The sequence below is a fragment of the Meles meles genome, chromosome 19 (assembly GCF_922984935.1).
Source record: "Meles meles chromosome 19, mMelMel3.1 paternal haplotype, whole genome shotgun sequence".
Classification (NCBI taxonomy): Eukaryota; Metazoa; Chordata; class Mammalia; order Carnivora; family Mustelidae; genus Meles; species Meles meles.
In genome coordinates this window covers 44,567,613-44,587,101 of record NC_060084.1, presented here as the reverse complement: position 1 = coordinate 44,587,101, position 19,489 = coordinate 44,567,613, and the positions used below count along the sequence as shown (strand labels likewise).

The window sequence follows — 19,489 nt, the reverse complement described above, 5'->3', positions numbered from 1 at the left end:
GATGCTAATGACCTAGGCCCCACGTGCCCCCATCTGCATTTCTACAGAGGCAAGTAGGCCTCAGCTCTGGTGACCACCCTTTGCAAGAATGTGGATGCCAAGGGTGGTCACCAGAGCTGAGGCCTACTTGCCTCTGTAGAAATGCAGATGGGGGCACGTGGGGCCTAGGTCATTAGCAAGAATGTGGATGCCAGGGACGCCTGGGTGGCTCAGTTGGTTGGGCAGCTGCCTTCAGCTCAGGTCATGATCCCACCGTCCTGGGATCGAGTCCCACATCGGGCTCCTTGCTCAGCGGGGAGCCTGCTTCTCCCTCTGACTCTGCCTGCCACTCTGTCTGCCTGTGCTCCCTCTCTCCCTCTCTCTCTCTGACAAATAAATAAATAAAATCTTAAAAAAAAAAAAAAAAAAAAAGAATGTGGATGCCAGATCACTGGATTTTTTTTTTTTTTAAATAAAAATCTTTTTTTTTTTTTAAAGATTTTTTTATTCATTTTTTTGACAGACAGAGATCACAAGTAGGCAGAGAGGCAGGCAGAGACAGAGAGGGGAAAGCAGGCTCCCTGCCGAGGTAAAGCCTCTGCCTTCAGACCTCTTCCCAGGACCCTGGGACCATGACCTGAGCCGAAGGCAGAGGCTTTAACCCCACTGAGCCACCTAGGCACCCCCCAGATCACTGGATTTTTAAGTAAAAATCAGAAATCTTGAACTGTATGCAGCTTCTCCCAGTTTGAAAAGCAAAAATAACAGCAGCGACGACAACCAACTACCTACCATGTGGAGAAGAGATCTACAAGGATTTTCAAGAAACGGCTAACAGGCGTTGCCTCTGGGAAGGGGAACTAGGTCCCCCACCCCCCATCAAGCCCAGCCCCCTCTCCTGCTGCACTCAGCTCCTTAGTACTTCTAAAGGTACTCACTTATTTCTCTTATTTATTTCTGATTCCTACCCCAAGAGAACATGAGCTGCTGCTGTAGCCCCAGGATCTAAATGTGTCTTGAAAGTAGGGGAAGGAAGGAGCCTTACTTTTCACTGTACACCACTGGCTACCTTTGGAATTACTTGCATGTACTTCTACCTGATAAATACTTAAGAACGTTACCAACAAAAACCAAGTAAGGGTCAATAAAATAAGTACCTGCTCCAGATTTGGGCAGGGGGTGCTGGTCTGTGATCTCAAGTGACCGGTAAGCTCAGCAGCTTTGCCGGAGAGGAGGGCCTGAGGCCTGTCCTATACTCTGCTGGGCCCTGGATCCCAGGCCAAACTGCAGCTGGGCCAGGGGCACCCCAGGATTAGCCCTTTGAGGCCACACTGGGGCTGGCTGGGAAAACCAGTGGCCCAGATGTGACCCTGAATTACTTATGCAAGCACCTCTTGACAGATGGGCTTTGCTGATGGCATTTTGTTTCCAGCTCAGTCAGAAACCCCCCATCTGTTTTGCTCTCTTCTGTGAGAACACACAGATGTTCCTGAGGCCCCGGTGTCTTTCTACAGATCCCTTCCCCGAGCAGGTATAGCCAAGTCTCCCTGTGACGCTCAGAGGCTGAGTGATACCCACAGCCTCTGTGGGATTCGGGGACTGCTGCACACTGGTCCCTTTCCAGCTGCCTGCTGTCCAATGCTGTCCCCCTTCCAAGAGCACCCCATCCTCCAGATGGGGAAGCCCCCATTCTGAGGGCCAGACTGCCTGGGTTCAGATCCTAGTATGCCATGGACTGGATGCTAACACTGTGGCTCTGTTTCAGTCTGTAAAATGGGGAGAAGTACTGCCTATCTCCTGGCCACTCCTATCCCCATGGTTCCTTCCTTCATGTATCTTCTCCCTCCCCCCTCAATTACAGAAGCACTTGGCGGCTGCGCATTCTCCGAATGGATGTCAGCGCAGTGTCTTCTCTCCAGTGTTCCTTGGCTCCTGCTTGTTCTCCACACCTGCTCCTCTGGCCTCCTGGTGCTCTGTCAGCCCCTGATAAATTCTGCTTCTGCCCAAGACTGTCCAGTGTGGCTTCTGTAGCTGGCACCGGAGGACCCTGACTAACGCACAGTGGGGTGTGCAAGGAAGGCAGCTGGGGATGGTGGACGGGGAAACATGGGGGACGGCAGCACAGTGAGAAGCGGAGGGGCAGTGGGAGAGGCCGCTGGGACACATGTGGCTGCAAGGGATGGAATCCCAGCCGCCGGTGGCTCGGGCAATGAAGACATCTCATTATCCTGTGCCAGAAGGAGGCCAGATACAGTGACTCCACTCTTGCTACACTGGGATGACGTCAGACACTTTCTCCCCCCACTCCCCCACGCTTCCCTGCTTCCCTCTGTGTGCTGCTGGCCTGCATCGTGGGCTCGAGGCCTCCAAGTAGCAAGCTGGTGGCCACAGCCATGCCTCTCACCGAACCACGGGCAGTGGGGAAAGAAACGGATAACCTAAGACTGTTCTACTTCTTACCCATCTGACCCTAGTCAGGAAGGAGAATGTTTGCCAGAACATTCCTCCTACACCTCAACAGACTTTCTCTGATGCCTAATTTGCCAGAATGTGGTCACATATGGCCATTCCAGGCTCAAGGAAAGCTGGGAGAGCCTCGAATCTGGGACGGTCCTGACTGCCCTTAGACCAGGGAGGACTTACCTCTGGGGCCGGCCACATTGGCTCCCTAAAAATGTGAGGGTCTGTTAGACGACCAGGCACCCAAAAGCGTATGTGTGTAAATGCTCCCAGACTGTCACTTGTAAAGACGCTGGGGAAGTCTGAGCTGAGACGGTGCTCCCTTATCAGGCCCCAGCAGCCTGGAGGCTGGAAGAGTGGACATACAGGCAAATGCCACAGCCGCAGTGTTCTGGCTCTGGGGGGCCTTGCTCCTTAGAGCAAGTGACCCAGCCAATTTCACAGGTAAGGGGGGAACCTGGATGGCTCAGTGGGTTGAAGCCTCTGCCTTTGGCTCAGGTCATGATCCTATTATGGTCCTGGGATCAAGCCCCGCATCGGGCTCTCTGCTCCGCGAGGAGCCTGCTTCCTCCTCTCTCTCTGCCTGCCTCTCTGCCTACTTGTGATCTCTCTGTCAAACAAATAAATAAAATCTTAAAAAAAAAAAAATTTCACAGTTAAGTGACATGGCTAAGGGCAGAGTAGAAGGGAAAAACACAAGCCTTCTAGTGGTAGACACTTATGGTTTGCTTCCCTGGCCTCTAGGACTCTTTTGTCCAAAAAAAAGCCCAGATTTCCCTTTAGGAACCTGCCTTCTCTGATTCCCACCCAGTGGGCTAGAGGAGGAGCTCCTTCTTGAGCTCAGGAACTAATCATGTAATGCAATCAGAACCAGTGAGACCCAGTGACATCATTGCCAAGAGTCCTAAGGCTGAAGGCTATGCTTTTCTCTCTTACCTGGAGTCTGAGAGGATGTGAGGGATGGAATCACTGCAGCCATGTTGTAACCATGAGGGAAGAACCATTTGTGAAAGAGGGGGGATCTGGAGGCTTCAGTCATCACTTTAGTCTGAGTCAAGGTGGACCTGAAGCCATCACTATTCTACTTCCCACCACCAGATATTTTAGTTATATACCAAAACAGTATCTATAACAGCAGCTACCACAAATGTGATCCTTCTATAGTCCAGGTCCTTCTCCAAGCACTTCACATTTATTATCTCTCTTAATTCCACAGCAACTCTGTGAAGTAGTATTATTTCCATTTTAACGTAAGGAAACTGAAGTGGACAGGTGAAGTAATGTGCCTGAGGCCAGATGGCCACGAGGTGGCAGAGCTGCGAATGACCCAGAAGCCTCATTCCTGAAGTCAGGCAGTCTTGAGTTCAAGCACCAGTCTTCCCTGTTGCCCAGCGGACAAAGCCCTGGACCTCTCATTCTCCTTTTCTTCACTGGTGACGCACCATAAAATATCTCCAGATCCAACTGGTCCTCTGAGTTCCAGGCTCTAGTAGCCACCTGCTTACCTGACACCACCACGAATGCATGTCAGCCCATATTGCAACACTAATCATTCCCACCCCGAACTCCTAATCTTTCCCCACCCACAAAACTTGTTCCTCCTCAGAAATCATCAAGGTAGGCTAAGGTATGCCACAGGAACAGAGGACCCCAAGTACGAGGGGCTTACACAACAAAGGTTTGTTTCTTGGTCATTCTGTATGTCCAACGCGGGTGGGCCAAGGGCCTTTGCATGCCTGCTTTACTCCCAGAGGATAGAGCCGGCCTTTCATGAGACCCAGCCAATTTCACAGGTAAGGCACATGGCTAAAGCACCTAACAGCCTCCTTGTTCCCTCTGCGTCTGCTTCCCTAGCTGCCCTCTTCCACACAGTAGGATTCATATTCACATTTGAATCTTAGTATAAATTCAAATCTTAGGATAAAATTCAAAATCCTCACCTCAGCCCTCAAGCCTCCTTTCCTCTTCTCCTCTTGCTCTGGGAGCCCAAGCCACAAAGTCCTTCTTTCAGTCCCACTTACTGCTTATTCTCCCTGTTGCCTCAGGGCCTTTGCACAGGCCACTCCCACTGCCCTTGCCCTTACCTAGATAGTTCTTTCTCCACATGACTTTCCCTTTTCATGAACCTTGTTTCATCCCCAACCTGAATTCCCAGAGCACGCTCTGAGCATTTCTCTTTGGGGTTACCTGCATCAAGGTATGTATGTAATTTACCACATAATGAGCCGTTTGCCATATGTAAGGTTTGTGAGGGACTGGAGTCTCTTTATTCTGCCTGCATCTCCAGCACAGGCCTGACACACAGTAGGCCACTAGGCCACTAATACATGAGTGCTGCTATCCATGAGTGGAGGAATGACCACCTCATAGACCAGGAAGAGCACAGACTCAGTCAGGGCCTCTGACCTGAGGGTAGGTGGTGCTTGCTGGGTGACCCAGTCTGTCTGTCCCTGGGAAGAGGCATTTTTGGGAAGCTGAAAGTAATGCATGGAGTGTGTGCGTGTGTGTGCACGCGTGCACGTGTGCACAAGCTGCCCCTTCACATGAGCAGACACACTGAGTCACCACATGTGTTGGAGGAGCAGGTAGGTACCCAAAGCTTCCTTCCTAGGCAGTCTTCTGCGTCCAAGGCTGCCCCCATCGGCTCCAAGTGTTACCCCTTCATGGAAATGTGATCCAGTCACGATCAGTGGGGCTCAGTGGGACCTAAGAACTCTGGTCAGTTCAGGGTTTTGGCATCAAGTCTGAGGGCTACTCTCAGGCCCAGGGGGAGATGACCCACTGCATGCACGTGGCAATCCAGCAGTTTCTGGGCACATACAAGTCATTCATTTGTCCAGTAAGAACTAGTCCTTCCAGCTTATTCATTCATACAACAGATATCTATCACATTCTTACAAATCATTCAGTCCAAACAATTCATTCAGTCAAAAGAGCACAAAAACCTTATTCTTTTACTGAACATTGACCAGGCATGTAAAACTCATTCATTTCACAAACACCAAGCACCGAAAATCTGCTCACTTATTCAATACATTTTTCAAGCACCTACTACGTGCTATTGTAGGTGTTGAAGATACCACCCTGAGCGGGACAGACCCCCCGCCAGCCCCCCCCCCCAGCCATGAACTTCCTTCCAGGAGAGGGAAGTCACAGAAATAAGTCAATCAAGACAGAAAACAAATTAACTTCAAAGGGCCATAGCAGTTGAAAGGACTAAACCTTTGTGACGGGGTGGGGCTGCTCTCAATGGGGGGCAGTCAGAAGCGCTGGTTGTGGGGGTGCCATCTGATCCCCGAGAGAGAGGGCGCCTGCCATGCACTGGGTATGCTGATGAGCGAGGCTGACATGCCCGGGCAGGAAAGCTGGGAGTGGCCAGTGTACGAGGCAGCAGTTCCCTCCCCCACTGTCCATTAGAAGCACCAGGGAAGCTTTGTAAAAATACAGGTGTTCACCCTCCTCCCCCATAGAGTCTGAATCAGCTGGTCTGGGGTGGGGACCAGGGCTGAGAGCCTTTTAAAAGCTTTGCAGCTCATTCTATTATGTAGCCAGGGCTGAGCACAGAGGATGGAGGGCAAAGAAAGGAGGGTCTGACACCAAGCCCTGCTTTGCCGCAAATACAAGAGGAGGTAGACTCGTGAGCCAGAACAGGCCTACGCGGAGGGGAAGCAGAGCCGGTGGCCCCGGGGCCCCAGCCGTGGCTTCCGTCTGGGAAGGGGCAGGTGAGGGCTGCTGAGAGGGTCCCATACAATGAAAATTCTTGGGTCTTGGGTCTGAAGGGCATGGGGACCACGGCAGGAGGTTCTTCAGGGAACTGCTGCTCTGGGATGTCTTGTCCACACCCTTGGGCCCCACCCAGGGCAGCTGGCCTACCCTGTCTTCTCTTTCCTAACTTCCTCCCATACCACAGACACAATGGCTCTCATCCTTCCTTCGCTGAGCTCCTAGGGGTCTGCACATACCCTGGGCTATGGGATTAGCTCACTGGATTTTTAAGCCTCTGAGTAGCTTTGGTCCCCCTTGGACTTCGAGCAGCTTTCTAAGCCTGCAGGGGACGAGGGTCTACCACATGTGTTCTTGCCACGCAGGCAGGCAGGGAGGGGGTGATAACATAATGCTGATGGTAATGCACACACCTGGCATGTATGGACGTGTGCTGTAATGACCTTATAGAGCAGGGACTTCCAGCATACCCATTTTACAGATGAGGCAAAGGTCACATGGCCACGTCACCTGGCGGGTGGGTAGGTAGGTGGAGCAGCTAGGATCCCCAATCTCCTTGGTTTGCCTCCCACACCTTTGCCACTTCACTCTAAATAAGAGGTGGAAGCCCAAATGAGCGTGTTGTGTGAATACGCAAATGACGCCAAGTATCTTCAAAAATCAATTCGTAAGGACAAAACTCTAGGACGTCAGCAACAGCTTGGCTGACCTCAGGTTAAGGATCTGTTTTCTCAGGACACCTGGGTGGCTCTTCTGGTTAGGCATCTGCTTTCTGCTTGGGTCATGATCGGGGGTCTTGGGAGCCTACTTCTCCCTCTCCCTCTGAACACCCCCCAGCTCGTGCATCCTCTCTCTCTCCCTCAAATAAAAAAATCTTACTTAAAAAAAAAAAAAAAAAAGGAATCTGTTTTCTCCCCTCTACGTCTTCCTCCACTTTACTGGAAATTCAAGCGTCCATAGGACCCCTTAGAGCTCCCAGTAAACAAAATGGCCGGATTCTGGATGTCCCCTGAGGAAGCCCCCAGGCAGAGACCCCTCCAGCAGCCACAACACCCGCAGCAGGGCCCTGGGCAGGACCACCCCGCTGAGTACGACACTTGCAATGCTTACGACACTTGCAATGCTTCCGACACCACATGTGTCGATTTTCCACACCAAGCAATTCTCCAGTTCTCTGCAGACACTGACGGGGTGTCCCACAATTTAATCCCCACACTAACTACCTGGCGTCGGCACAGGCTAAGGGCTCAGTTCCACCAGACTGCCCCCCACTTCTGATCTAATCAGGAGTCCCCAGGTTACCCACGTCTGTCTGACTTGGCTACAAACTGGGGGTCCCACAACCCCCTCCTCAGGCTCGGTAATGGGCTGTAACAGCTCACAGAACTGAGAGATATTTCACCTACTATTACTGGTTTCTTATAAAAGGTACAAATCAACAGTCAGATGAAGTGATACTCAAGATGAAGTCCAGAAGGGTCTTTTGAGTTCCATGGAATTTGGGGGTGCACCACCCTCCCAGCACGTGGATACACTCACCAACCTAGAAGCTCTCTGAACTCCGTCCTTTGGGGTATTAGGGAGGCTGCATTATGTGGGCATGATTGATTAAATCACTGGCCATTGGCGACTCCTGCGATCTCCAGCCCCCGCTGCTCTCCAGAGGTGGGGGGGTGGGGCCGAAAGTTCAAACCCTCTAATCACGGGGCTGGTTTCCCTGGCAACCAGCCCCTAACCCGGGGCTATCCAGGAGTCCACCAAGAATCACCTCATTAGCATAAACTCAGGTACAGTTGAAACGGGGCTTATTCTATAGAACAAAAGAGGCTCCTATCACCCGCATCACTCAGAAAATTCCAAGGGTTTTAGAAGCTCCTGGGCCAGGAACTGGGGATAGAGACCAAATATATATACTTTTTATTTGCACTTTTGTATGTAAGGTCAAAGAACCCAGAGAATGGATGTTTCTAACTGAAATCTTAACAGCCCCTTCACTCACACCAGTGAGGGGCCTGGGAGTCTGAGTTCCCGAGAGGCTTGTTTTCTTCCAAGTATGTAAATCAAGTACATCTTCTTTCCCTTCCTTGGGGGAGTGGGGAGAAAGGACGGTAATTATGTGCTCAAACATCAGGTGTGCAACTATTTTATTTTAACCCAGCAATTCCATTTCTAGGAATCTGTGACTCAGATAGTCACACCAGTGCACATGGAAACACAGGTGCATGGCCGTTCTGCTGCGGGGGCACTCACGCCGCCACAATGTGTCAACATGGAAGCCGTAGGAAGACCTAATAGTTCTTCGGCAGAGGACGGGCTAAATGGGTCTGGCTGCCTCTACTCCAGAGACACAATGCAGCAATGATGAACAGAGATGAACAGAGAGGCAGAACCCCCTGCCATGAGTGCTGGAGGCCCACGTGGCTGGAAGTGAACAGGTAGAGCTCACACTCAGGAGTGCTCACTATGTACTGGGCTAAGTGCTTTACACACATTAACTCATTTCATCCTCATGAAACCCTGTGAGGGAGGGGCTATCACAGGCCTCCTTTTATTTATTTATTTTAAAGATTTTATTTATTTATTTATTTGACATAGAGAGAGAGGTCACAAGTAGGCAGAGCAGCAGGCAGAGATAGATAGGGAAGCAGGCTCCCCGTTGAGCAGAAAGCCTGATGTGGGGCTCTATCCCAGGACCCAGAGATCATGACCCGAGCCAAAGGCACTGAGCCACCCAGGTGCCCCACTGGCGTCCTTTTAAAGCCCACCCAAGGAGTCCAGAGAGGCTGAGGAACTTGCCCAAGGTCACTCAGCTGCAAAGCAGTGGCCTTGGGGTTGGAACCTAGGCAACCCTGCTCCAGAGTTCCTTCACTTACGAAGGGAAAGGGGCAAACTGCAGAATGAAACCAAACAATAAAATGATTTGGCTTCAACAAAAGGGGGTGGATTAGAGAGAGAGTGAAGGCAAGAGAACATAAATGTCCATAAAGAAAGGTCCTAGGAAGATAGCCACCCAACTGTTTAACAGTGGTTACTTTTTTTTTTTTTAAAGATTTTATTTGTTTATTTGACAGACAGAGATCACCAAGTAGGCAGAGAGGCAGGCAGAGAGAGAGAGACAGAGGAGGAAGCAGGCTCTCTGCCGAGCAAAGAATCTGACGTGGGACTCTGTCATGACCCTGAGACCATGACCTGAGCCAAAGGCAGAGGCTTTAATGCACTGAGCCACCCAGGTGCCCAACAGTGGTTACTTCTAAGGAATAAAACCGGGGTTGAAGATAAAAGGACAACGTTTGTTCTTTAATGCTTATAAACATGTAAGTTCAAGGCTCTCTCCCGGCCCCCTATGAGGCCTGCCCTGAATCCACATCCTGGAGAGAAGCCCCGTGAATAGGTTTATATGCTTTCTTCCAGACCTTTCTCTGTGTCTACAAGGAAATGCTCACAATTGCCCAGGGCAGGGGTGTCTCCGGCTTCAGGTCTTCAGTTGTGAAAGTGAGCACGTGAGGAGAAACATGGGTGGAGAAACATGGGTGGAGGGAAAGCCTCCCCATGGAAAGCCCTGGGAGGACAGAATGCAGTTAGAACAGATGCTTCAGGGGCGCCTGGGTGGCTCAGTTGTTAAGCTTCTGCCTTCAGCTCGGGTCATGATCCTAGGGTCCTGGGATGGAGCCGGGCATCAGGCTATTCGGCTCCCCGCTCAGCGGGAGGCCTGCTTCTCCTTCTCCCACTCCCCCTGCTTGTGTTCCCTCTCACTCTGTCAAACAAATAAATAAAATCTTAAAAAAAAAAAAAAAAAAGAACAGATGCTTCAGCAGCAATCTGTCCTTCTTTGTTTTAGCCTGCGAGCCAGTACGGTCGGAGTTTTGTGGGTTAAATACTTGTATAATTACGTGCTCATATAGAGAGATGAATTTAAAAAATAATAAACAGCCTCAATAGTTGCCTTTCTCACTTATTATCAGATCTTGGAGATTGTGGCAGCTGTCGCACGGGGGTTAGAAGCCAAGACACTCAGGTTCAATTCCCAGCTCTGCCACTTAATTACCTAGACCTTGGGCAGGTCACTTAGCCTCACTACATCTTGGTTTTCTCATCTGTAAAATGAGGTAATAATAGCACTTCACTCCTAGGGACGTTGTGAGGTAACGACTGCAAAGACTTCGAGTGTTCCTGCGTGAGTATTAGCTATTAACGTTTTGCTTACATAATAATAAAAAACGAAACCTCAAGCACACAAATAGAACCAAATGTAGCCTTGGCATGAACCCTGGTGGCTCAGGGCTCAGGAGCCAGGTCGTCTAGGGTGGCCGGCTTTGAACCAGAAGCTGGGCCAGCCCCTCCTTCCCAGCGGCCTGGAGCCAGGGCCACAGGGAGGTGCCCCTTCTGAGTCCGTGGGGGGTCGGGTGGGTGAGACCAGAGCGTGTTGCTCCGGCCCCCAAAGCGCATGTGGAGGAAGCATCTTGTTCCAATTCTGGGCACAGTCCTACTCACTTCAAATGAGGCTTTGAAATGCAGAATTACAAAAGGATGCCTCCTGGACAAGGGGCGCGCGTGCCAGGGCCACCCAGGAGCTGCAGCAGAGCGTGTGCACTCGGGTGCCGGGACCGGGCTGTGCTGGCTGGAGGCCCGATAAGGGGTCTGTGGCAGGGGAAGCCACTTCTGGGGAGACGTCGTCAGCACCACAACCGCTGCTCCATGGCCGGCCGGCCCTAGAGGGATCTGGTCCGCTCTAGCCAGGCCCACGGTCAAGCCACATGCGCTGGCATAGCCATGACATTTATTCTGATACTGAAACTTTTTGATGAACAGCTGCTACCTGGAACCCCCAGAGTCCCCACTATGACTGCAGGGGGCAACACTTCGGGGTCTGCTCCCACGGCTGCTGCTGCCCAGGCCGGAGCGGTGGCTGGATGTTTAGTATGTCCCCCGACGGGCTCATTCCTGTGACCAGGCCAAGCCTCCTTCAGAAGATGGTGTCTTGTCAGCATGGAGCCTGACTTGCACACTAATCCCAGCTAATTGCCACCGAAACCTGCTAAGATCACATCTGTTGGGCTCGGAGATTAAATCAATATTTGACAATCTTGATTAAATACAGCCAGGGAATCCTTGTCAAGGAACATCTGTTAAAGCCCTGTTCTTTCCGTCCTGTTCTTGGGGGCCGGCCGGGGGCATCTCTGGCTCTGCTTCTCCTCACCTGAGGAGCTCTGTGGAGGGATGGGGGTGAGGGGGAACCCTGCGGTGGGAGGGGAGGGGAGTAAAGCTTGTTATCCTGGGGGGGGGGGCACCATCTGCCAGTAGTAATCACCATACCTGCCCCTGACCCCTGGGGCTGCTGAAGGCCAGTCCCCAGCCGGGGTGGAGTGCTGCCATAGAACCTGTCTTCTAATGGTCCACTCAGGCCGTGGTCTCGACACTGCCATTTCAGAATGGAGAAACTGACCTTCTGAGAGGGGACACTGCTTCTCCAAGGTCACAGAGAGAATGGAAGGAGAAGCGGGCACTAGGCCTGGCTCTGGTTGATTCCAGGGTCTGCCCTGTGACCAACTTGAGAGACAAGTTGTTCAAAGAAAGAACAAAAACTGGCACTCCAGGCCAGACTGGAGGTCAGTTCCAACGGTCCAGTTCCTGAAACTACATGAAATAATGGTGGCCCCACTGAAAAGCACTGGCCTCATGCCTGGCCCTACTCAGACCATGCACCATCCTGAGGTGAGGGCCCTACTCCTCTCCCCATTTTACAGAAGGGAACACTGAGACTCAGAGAGGCAATCTACCTGTGAGGTAAAAGGCAGAGGGAGGACTGGAACCAGGTAGGTGAATCTATGGCCACGAGAACCACTGTCATTTCTAAAAAGCAGGGATAGAGCACCTGGGTGGCTCAGTTGTTAAGCATCTGCCTTCCGCTCAAACTCAAACTTCCGCTCAAACTCAAACTTCACGAATCCCAGGGTCCCAGGATCAAGCCCCACATCTGGCTCCCTGCTCCGCAGGGAGTCTGCTTCTCCCTCTGTCCTTCACCCTGATTGTGCTCTCTCTTACTTGCTTGCTCTCTCTCAAATAAATAAATATTTTAAAATAAATTAAAAAAATAAAAAGTCGGGATAGAGCTGTGATCATGATGGGCCTCTATAAAGACCTGCTCTCCATCCCTCGGTGATTTAAGACGGAAATCAGGCTCATGCTGGGATCCTGGTGATTAAATCCTGGCCCCAACACAGACCAACGCAGGCAGCAATGCCGCCTCGTCACACTGCTGGAGGAGCCTGAGATGATCGCCCTGCGAGACCACTCCCCACGGTAAGGGCACAGAAGCAGCACGCATACATCCCTACTCAGGATTTGAAAAACATCAATGAGAACCACTCAGCAGCTGCACTCACAGCACCCTCATGGGGGAGGGGCGGGGAGCAGTGGTCAGACACCTGAATGCCCGCAGCCACTGCTCACCACTCTTCGCCCAGGTTCAAAGCAGAGCTGAGATCAGGGGAGTCTTCCATAGGTCTCTGCTGAGTCCAGTAAAAAGGGAAAGAGGAAGGTGAAGGGGAAGAGGAGGGGAAGGGGAAAGGGAAGGGAAGAGAAAGGGAAAGCGAAGGGAAAAGGAAGGAAAAGGAAAGGGAAGGAAAAGGAATGGAATGGAATGGGAAGGGAAGGGTAGGGTAGGGTAGGGAAAGCAAGGGGAAGAGAAAAGGGAAAGGGAAAGAAAAGAAAAAAACAGACAAACCAGTCAGCGACCTGGCCAGATAACCAACTAGTCAGCCAACCAGATAACCAATCATCAACCAATCATCCAGTTAATCAACTAACTAGCCAGCCGGCCAACCAGCCAGTTAACTAGCCAACTGGTATCCTGTTTCTGTGTCCCTGTCCCTATCTACTTCCATCTCGACCCCATCTCTCTGCATCACCATCCCATGTTTCTACGTCCCTGTTCACACCTGTCTGTGTCCTTCTGGGTGTGTCTCTCTCACACATGTGCACACACAGACGGCCATAGCTCTGCTTCTTTCTGGCTCCTGAGTCACAATCCCATGTTAACTCACCACTGAGGTTGTGTCCCAGGCCAGGCAGCCTCTGCCTGGTCCCTCCTAACTCTCTCCCATATTCCCAGTTCCCAGCATCTGCAGGAAGGGAGAGAGAGGCTAAGGAATTGGCCAAGATTATTTAAAAAAAAAAAAAAAAAAGGAAGCAGCAGGAGGCAGATCCCAAACTGTCTGCTGAGGAAAATCACCACTGGCACATGTGGCACTGTTTGTGCTCCCAATTTCTCATATTCCAGGAAGGATTGACGCCGGTCTTGTCCAGTCTTACCCCACCCTGACATGGAATCCTACAAGGAAGTTGGCTGGTTGGCTGCTTTAATCAGAGAATAAACTCAAACTTCACGAAGAACGTATTCGGAAGTGGTTCAGAAGAACGGCATGCTCTCTCTTACAATTAGAAAAAAAAATGTGTATTAAAAAAATCTCCATGCTACATATTTTATATCCATATAACCACCTAGGATGATGCAGAGCAAAGATCTGGAGAAGTGGTCTCTACTGTAAGGGACAGTACCCAGGGAGTACCCTGTACCCAGGGAGGGGAGGGACAGTGTGTACGCGCCCGCCTGTGATCGTCCTTTCCTCAACTTCCCAGCTCCCAACCTTCTCAAAGTCACACGTCTCCACTTGGCCACCACTGCGGACCACCTGTACTAATATTTGCTCAAGATAATCCTTTCAACCAGCTCACTTACTAAAACCTTAATAAACGCACCAGTATTGGAGTCATTGTATTTTTTTCTAAGGCTCCTCAAACAAAATGCATGAATACGAACATTTGCAAAGCTTGTCTGTGTGTCCGTGGAAATGAGCTTTGGTCCCAGAAATGTGCTGATGTCAAAACCAGAATGTAGCTTTCAGATAGGATTCTGAGCAAAAGACGCATGATTTCATTTATATGAAGTTCAAGAACAGGCAGGATGCAACCATGTTACTTAGGGTTACCCTCCTCCGCAAACAAACCTTCAAAAAGCAAGAAATGGTGACCACGGAAGTATGGAAGAGTAGAGGCTTCTGGGGGAGGGAGAGGGTTCGGATGGTGGGGTTACAGAGATGATTCTGGGGTACTGGCAAGATTCTTTTTCTTGATGTGGGGGTTATATGCGTGCTGGCTTCATCACTGTTCACTAAACTGTGTATTTACATTTTACACACTTCTTGGTGCAAGTGTTAGGTTTCTCAATACCAAAGTTTTAAAGTCTTTTGCATTTGTATCAGTTCATTTTAAACAATGAGCTTGTACTCTTGTATGACACATGTGATTTAAGAAAACAGACAAGACCCTCTTTGAGAGTCATCTGGGTGGCTCAGCAGGTTAAGGGCCTGACTCTTGGTTTTGGCTTATGTCATGATCTTGGGGTCCTGGGATGGAGCTCTGCATTGGGCTCTGTGTTGAGTGCAGAATCTGTTTGAGATTCTCTCCCTCTCCCTCTGCCTCTCCATCCCCTCCACCCCTGACAGCTCTCTCTCAAATAAACAAATAAATAAAATCTTAAAAAAAAAAAAAAAAAAAGATGAGACCCTCTTTGAAGACTTTGTGTGTGTTCGTACACACACCCAGAGCCGCCCCAGTCACTCTCGCTCCCCTGGCTCAAAGTTCACTTTCTCTCCCATGAGGAGAGTTTCCACTTCCCAGAACTGGCAGAGCCACTTCGCCGGGCCAGCGGAGCACAAACATCCTGGGTGTGCTCGGGGACCCTGCACTTCCTCCTGGGCCCGGGGGAGGCGGTGAGAGCAGGAGCTACATGCACAGCAGTGGTTCTGGGACAGCTCACCACATGACACAGGGGGACAGAGAGGCAAGGACCCACATCCACCTGGAAGAGGGCTTACAGGGCAGAGGGGCTGCAGGGCCACGCTAGCACGCATCCTAGCTCTGCCCCTGCAGGGGACCCACAGTGAGCTCTAGAAAGACTCTAGTCCTGACCCTTGACTAGGGGCAGAGCCTCTTGTGGGCCCGAGGACCAGCTAGCAGATGGCGAAAGCCTGCAGCTCTGTTTGGACAACACTATAATCAAACATCCTGCCCCGGGGGCCTAAGACCAAGGCAGGAGGGCTGGAAGTGGGTACTAGGCCCTCAGGAGCCTAAAACAATGGCTCTCCAGGAGCCCAGGACACCAGGAAATCAGCCACTCATTCCTAGGACAGCTTTCTTCTTCTTTTTTTAAAATGTTCACAGTTGATGGAACCTTTCTAGAGGCAATCTGGCAACAGCTTTTAAAAATGTTCTTACCCTCTGAGCCTGTAATGCTACTTCTGGGAACTGATCCCAAAGAAACAATGGAAATGAAGAAAAAAATTTATGGCATTGGTTAGAAAGCAAAAAAAGAGAACCGACCCCAATGTCCAACAACAGGAGAATGGGTAAATAAATTACTGCACGTCTCACTGCACCACCTTGGGATGTCAAACATTTATATACGTGTACAGATGCAGTCACAGAAAAAAGCCTGAAAAAAAAAATGCTCAAAAATGTTAACTGGGGTTAGGTCTTGGTGCTGGGACTCCCAGTGATTTCTGAAAATGTGCTCTTTCTACCTTCCTGTAGTCTCCTAAATTGCCTTTAATGAAATGTGTTTTCAAAATCAGGGTAACAAAGCAGGAAGTATCCATTCACGTAACTGATTTCCATTCACCAGATGCATATTTCCTGGGAACCAACTATGTAAGAAAGCAGTGAAGGACATAGACCCTTCTCACACGCTTGACCTGAGTGTCTTTACCAAGTACACGTGTCAGCACAAAGTGAGCCGGGGAGAGGATAAAGGGTAAAACACGGCGCTGCACAGTGTGTGGTCAAGGAAGGGGTGGTGGTAGGCGAGGGGGACAGAGGCAGCAGGTGCAAAGGCCCCAGCATGATTGGAGGCATGCAGGTAACGAACCCGATGAGCTGCAGAGTCCCAGGAGGAGGCTGGTCGGCCAACCCTGGAGGGAGAGGGGAAGGAGTGGCATGGCCCAGAACAGGGACAGCGCTGGCACAGAGAAGGGGACAGACTAGAGAGGATCTGGCCATTTCCTCACAAGAAGAAGAGCTCCACAGCCCTCAGTCCGCAGCTGAATACCAGGTGGGTACAGGGCGCTGTGCCAGATCATGTCACCGAAATGTGGGCTGTCACTCCTTCTCTTGCTCCCGCGCTCCTCAGATCACAGCACAATGGAGATAAGAATACACAAGCCATTTCAGGTCAGTATGTTTGGGCTAACATCAGCTGCCAGGGTTGGGCTCAGCTTTAAGAAAAAACAGACAACCTTCCAAACAGAAGCCAGCCCCGGCCCTCCTACGGGGTGGGATGTACCTCAAAGTCCTTCCCATGCAGGTCTTCATGGGCTCACGGGTGCTGCTCAAGAGGCCCGGAGACCGGGAACCACACTCCCAACGGGCAGAGGAGGAGAATGAGCACTGGGCAGCGTCCGTTCTCAACAAGAACTCAGGCCCTCAGTAGGAGACTGTGTTACGCGCCATTGGGTGGCTGCTCTGGGTGCTGAAGGGCCTCACACTTGCCGGTGCACGACCTCCAGTGCTGTGCAAATCCAAGCGCCCCCTCCTTTCTTGAGAGAAGTCCGCATCTGTCCGCAGCAGCAGGATGCCCATCCAAAAAGTCCGCTCTCCCAGGTTCCCTTGCAGCAAGGGCCAGCTCTATGTCCCGTTCTCCGCAGTGAGAGGTTAAGTGGAAGTCTGCTCGGGGTAGGGGTGGGGTCTTTTAGTAAAGTTCCTGCTTTCCAGGAGAAAGGAGTAAGCTCTTCCCCTTCTACCGTTCTCCTCCCTGGAATGTGGATACCATACCTGGAGGTGAGGCAGCCATCTTGTGATCATGAGCCACATGCTGAGGACGGCAGGGCAAGGAGTCAGAGGAGCCCATTCTCCCAGCCGGGGGCCCTGGCCCAGGCTCCCCATACCCCCCTTCCCTTCCTACATGCCACAGAAGAACTGTTGCCTTAGTTAAGCTACCGCTTGATGGCTTCCTGTTACTGGTAGCAGACTTCAGTCTTGACGTCCCACCCAGATCCTCATTTTACATATAAGGAAACTGAAGCTCTATGAGGGGAGGTCACTAGCCCAAGGTCACGCAGAGCTAGGAAGAAATGAGGCTGGATGTGAGCCTGTATCCCTAACCACTTTCTAGCAGCATCTTGAATCTCAGCCAGGAGTACTGGCTTTGGGGAAAGTTTGGCTTCCATTTGCTTCTCCATTTCGTTGCCGCCTTGTTGATCCCCCACACCAGAAGCATAAGCTCCACAAAATGCGGACTCTCTACTGCTCCCTCCTCACCACGCAGAACAGCGCTGGCGGGTGGCAGGCACTGAACACACGCGCTCAAGGGGCAATGACCGAACACCCCGGGAAGCACAAGTGACTCTTCTGGAGAACAGGAATGTGTCCCCTTAACTTCCCAGAGGGCTGGAAGGGCTCACTGAGGAATAACTATAAACCACATGGCATGGGGTCCGATTAAGTGCCCAATAAGAGATTCCATATTACCAAAATGTTGGGCTCTGCCAGCAGTAACCGCCTTACGCTTTGCACATCCACCCTTCCTCTTCCTTAGGCCCGCTTCCCAAGCTGCCTCCCGAGTGGTGCCTTCCCTGACCCCACTGCCCACCCCCTCTCCTGGGAAGCCCTTGGGGCCCCAGTCTGGCGTAGCCTCTTCCAGAGGCGGTGTCTGCAGAGGCCATCTACCTGGTACTCCTGTTGGGCGCTGCCAGCACTGCATCTGCCCTCGCAAGCTAAGCTGTTGGGAGCAGGCACCACCCCTCCTCTCCCGCCTCCTCTCCCGCAGCTTCGGGCCCCTAGAAGAGATGCTCATGGACATCCGCGGAACAGGAGAATGAAGATCGCACGGCCTGACATTTATCTGGGTCTCCAGTGCACCGGGCATTGTTCTATGAGCTTTATGCAGATTCACCCTTCCGCTCAGCACAACAACCCTTTGAGAGGTACTATTTCCATCTCCGTTTTATACACCAGGAAACTGAAGCCCAAGGTCACACTGCTGGTAAATGGCAAAGCTGGGTTCCAATCCTGCTGATTGACTCCAGAGTCCATGCTTCTAACCTCTGGGCTCTGCTGCCTTGTTGCATGAGCAAAGGTACCCATGTCCACGGCAGGAAGAAAAACCCCCGGTGTCAGGCCTAAGCGGAAGGCAGAGGTCATTCCTTAAGCCAGAGCAACCATTCCAACCCTAGTCTCCTTTGCTTACCTGCCAATACTGATGCTGAAAAAACCAAACATTCACTTTTCTTGCTGAGAAATCTGCTAGAAATCTGCTAGATGGGGAGGGTGGGGGGAGCTTCCGAATAAAAGAGCAGAAACATGGTATTGACTGACTCCCTGCATCCTGCCTTGTGGCTATGACAGGATGTGAATGCTGGAGCCACAGCAACCATTTTGCAACCATGAGGAAAGGCTAAAAATGGTTTCAGGAGCACACACCTGGGCTTCTGACATGTGGAGCTGTTGAAGCATCCCAGAACTGCGGAGTATCTATTACTTATATTTCACACTGAGATACAAAGTATTTAGAAACCAGTATGGCGCAGGCCACAGGCAATTAAAACGGATGGCACCTGGTGAGTGCTGCCAAACACCAGTCCTGCTTGAATCCAAATACTTGAATGTGAGCGCTCTGGATGAGTATCCATGCTAATTCTGTTCACTGTTGTCTCTTGGCACCAGCACAGTGCTCGGCACACAGCCAACATCTGGTGAATGATCCTGACCGACTTCCCTGGAGATCTGCAGAGGGTCGCTGACAGCGCAGGCACCAGAGTCTGCTGCACCAGACCAGAGTACCACGACACACCTCCCAGCTCTGAAAAAGGCGGCTTTATTCCCCCTAGCTTCAGATCCCTCATCTGTATTTACCTCACAGGGTTCAGGAGGGAACTTTGATAAGCCCTGTGTGTGCAGCTCTTAGATAGGACTTGATGTGATGCTGGGAATGTGTGCTCACTGCTATGCCCTCCACCTCTTTCATCCTGTCCGTCTCCTTGCTTGCCAAATGGCTACCATGATCAGTCTCTCATTTAAGGAGATAAAATCTGAAAAAGTATAGGAGAAAGCACCTTGTAAGCAAATGGCAATTATTTTTTTTAAAGATTTTATTTATTTATTTGACAGACAGAGATCACAGGTAGGCAGAGAGGCAGCCAGAGAAAGAGGAAGGGAAGCAGGCTCCCCGCTGAGCAGAGAGCCAGATGTGGGGCTCGATCCCAGGACCCTGGGATCATGACCTGAGCCGAAAGCAGAGGCTTTAACCCACTGAGCCACCCAGGTGCCCCGCAAA

General features: G+C 51.2%; 1 protein-coding gene across 6 annotated transcripts in view; it reads right to left on the bottom strand.

The window, feature by feature from the left end:
- Positions 1–19,489, bottom strand: part of SIPA1L3 (signal induced proliferation associated 1 like 3) — a 232,757-nt gene that overhangs the window by 99,969 nt on the left and 113,299 nt on the right. The window contains exon 1 of one of the 6 annotated variants that reach the window (XM_045989265.1): positions 16,502–16,857. The exons of the other annotated variants lie outside the window; for them this stretch is intronic. The gene's annotated coding sequence lies outside the window, so the exon portion shown is untranslated. Of the gene's footprint in view, positions 1–16,501; positions 16,858–19,489 lie in introns of those variants that run through there. 6 annotated transcript variants of the gene reach the window in all.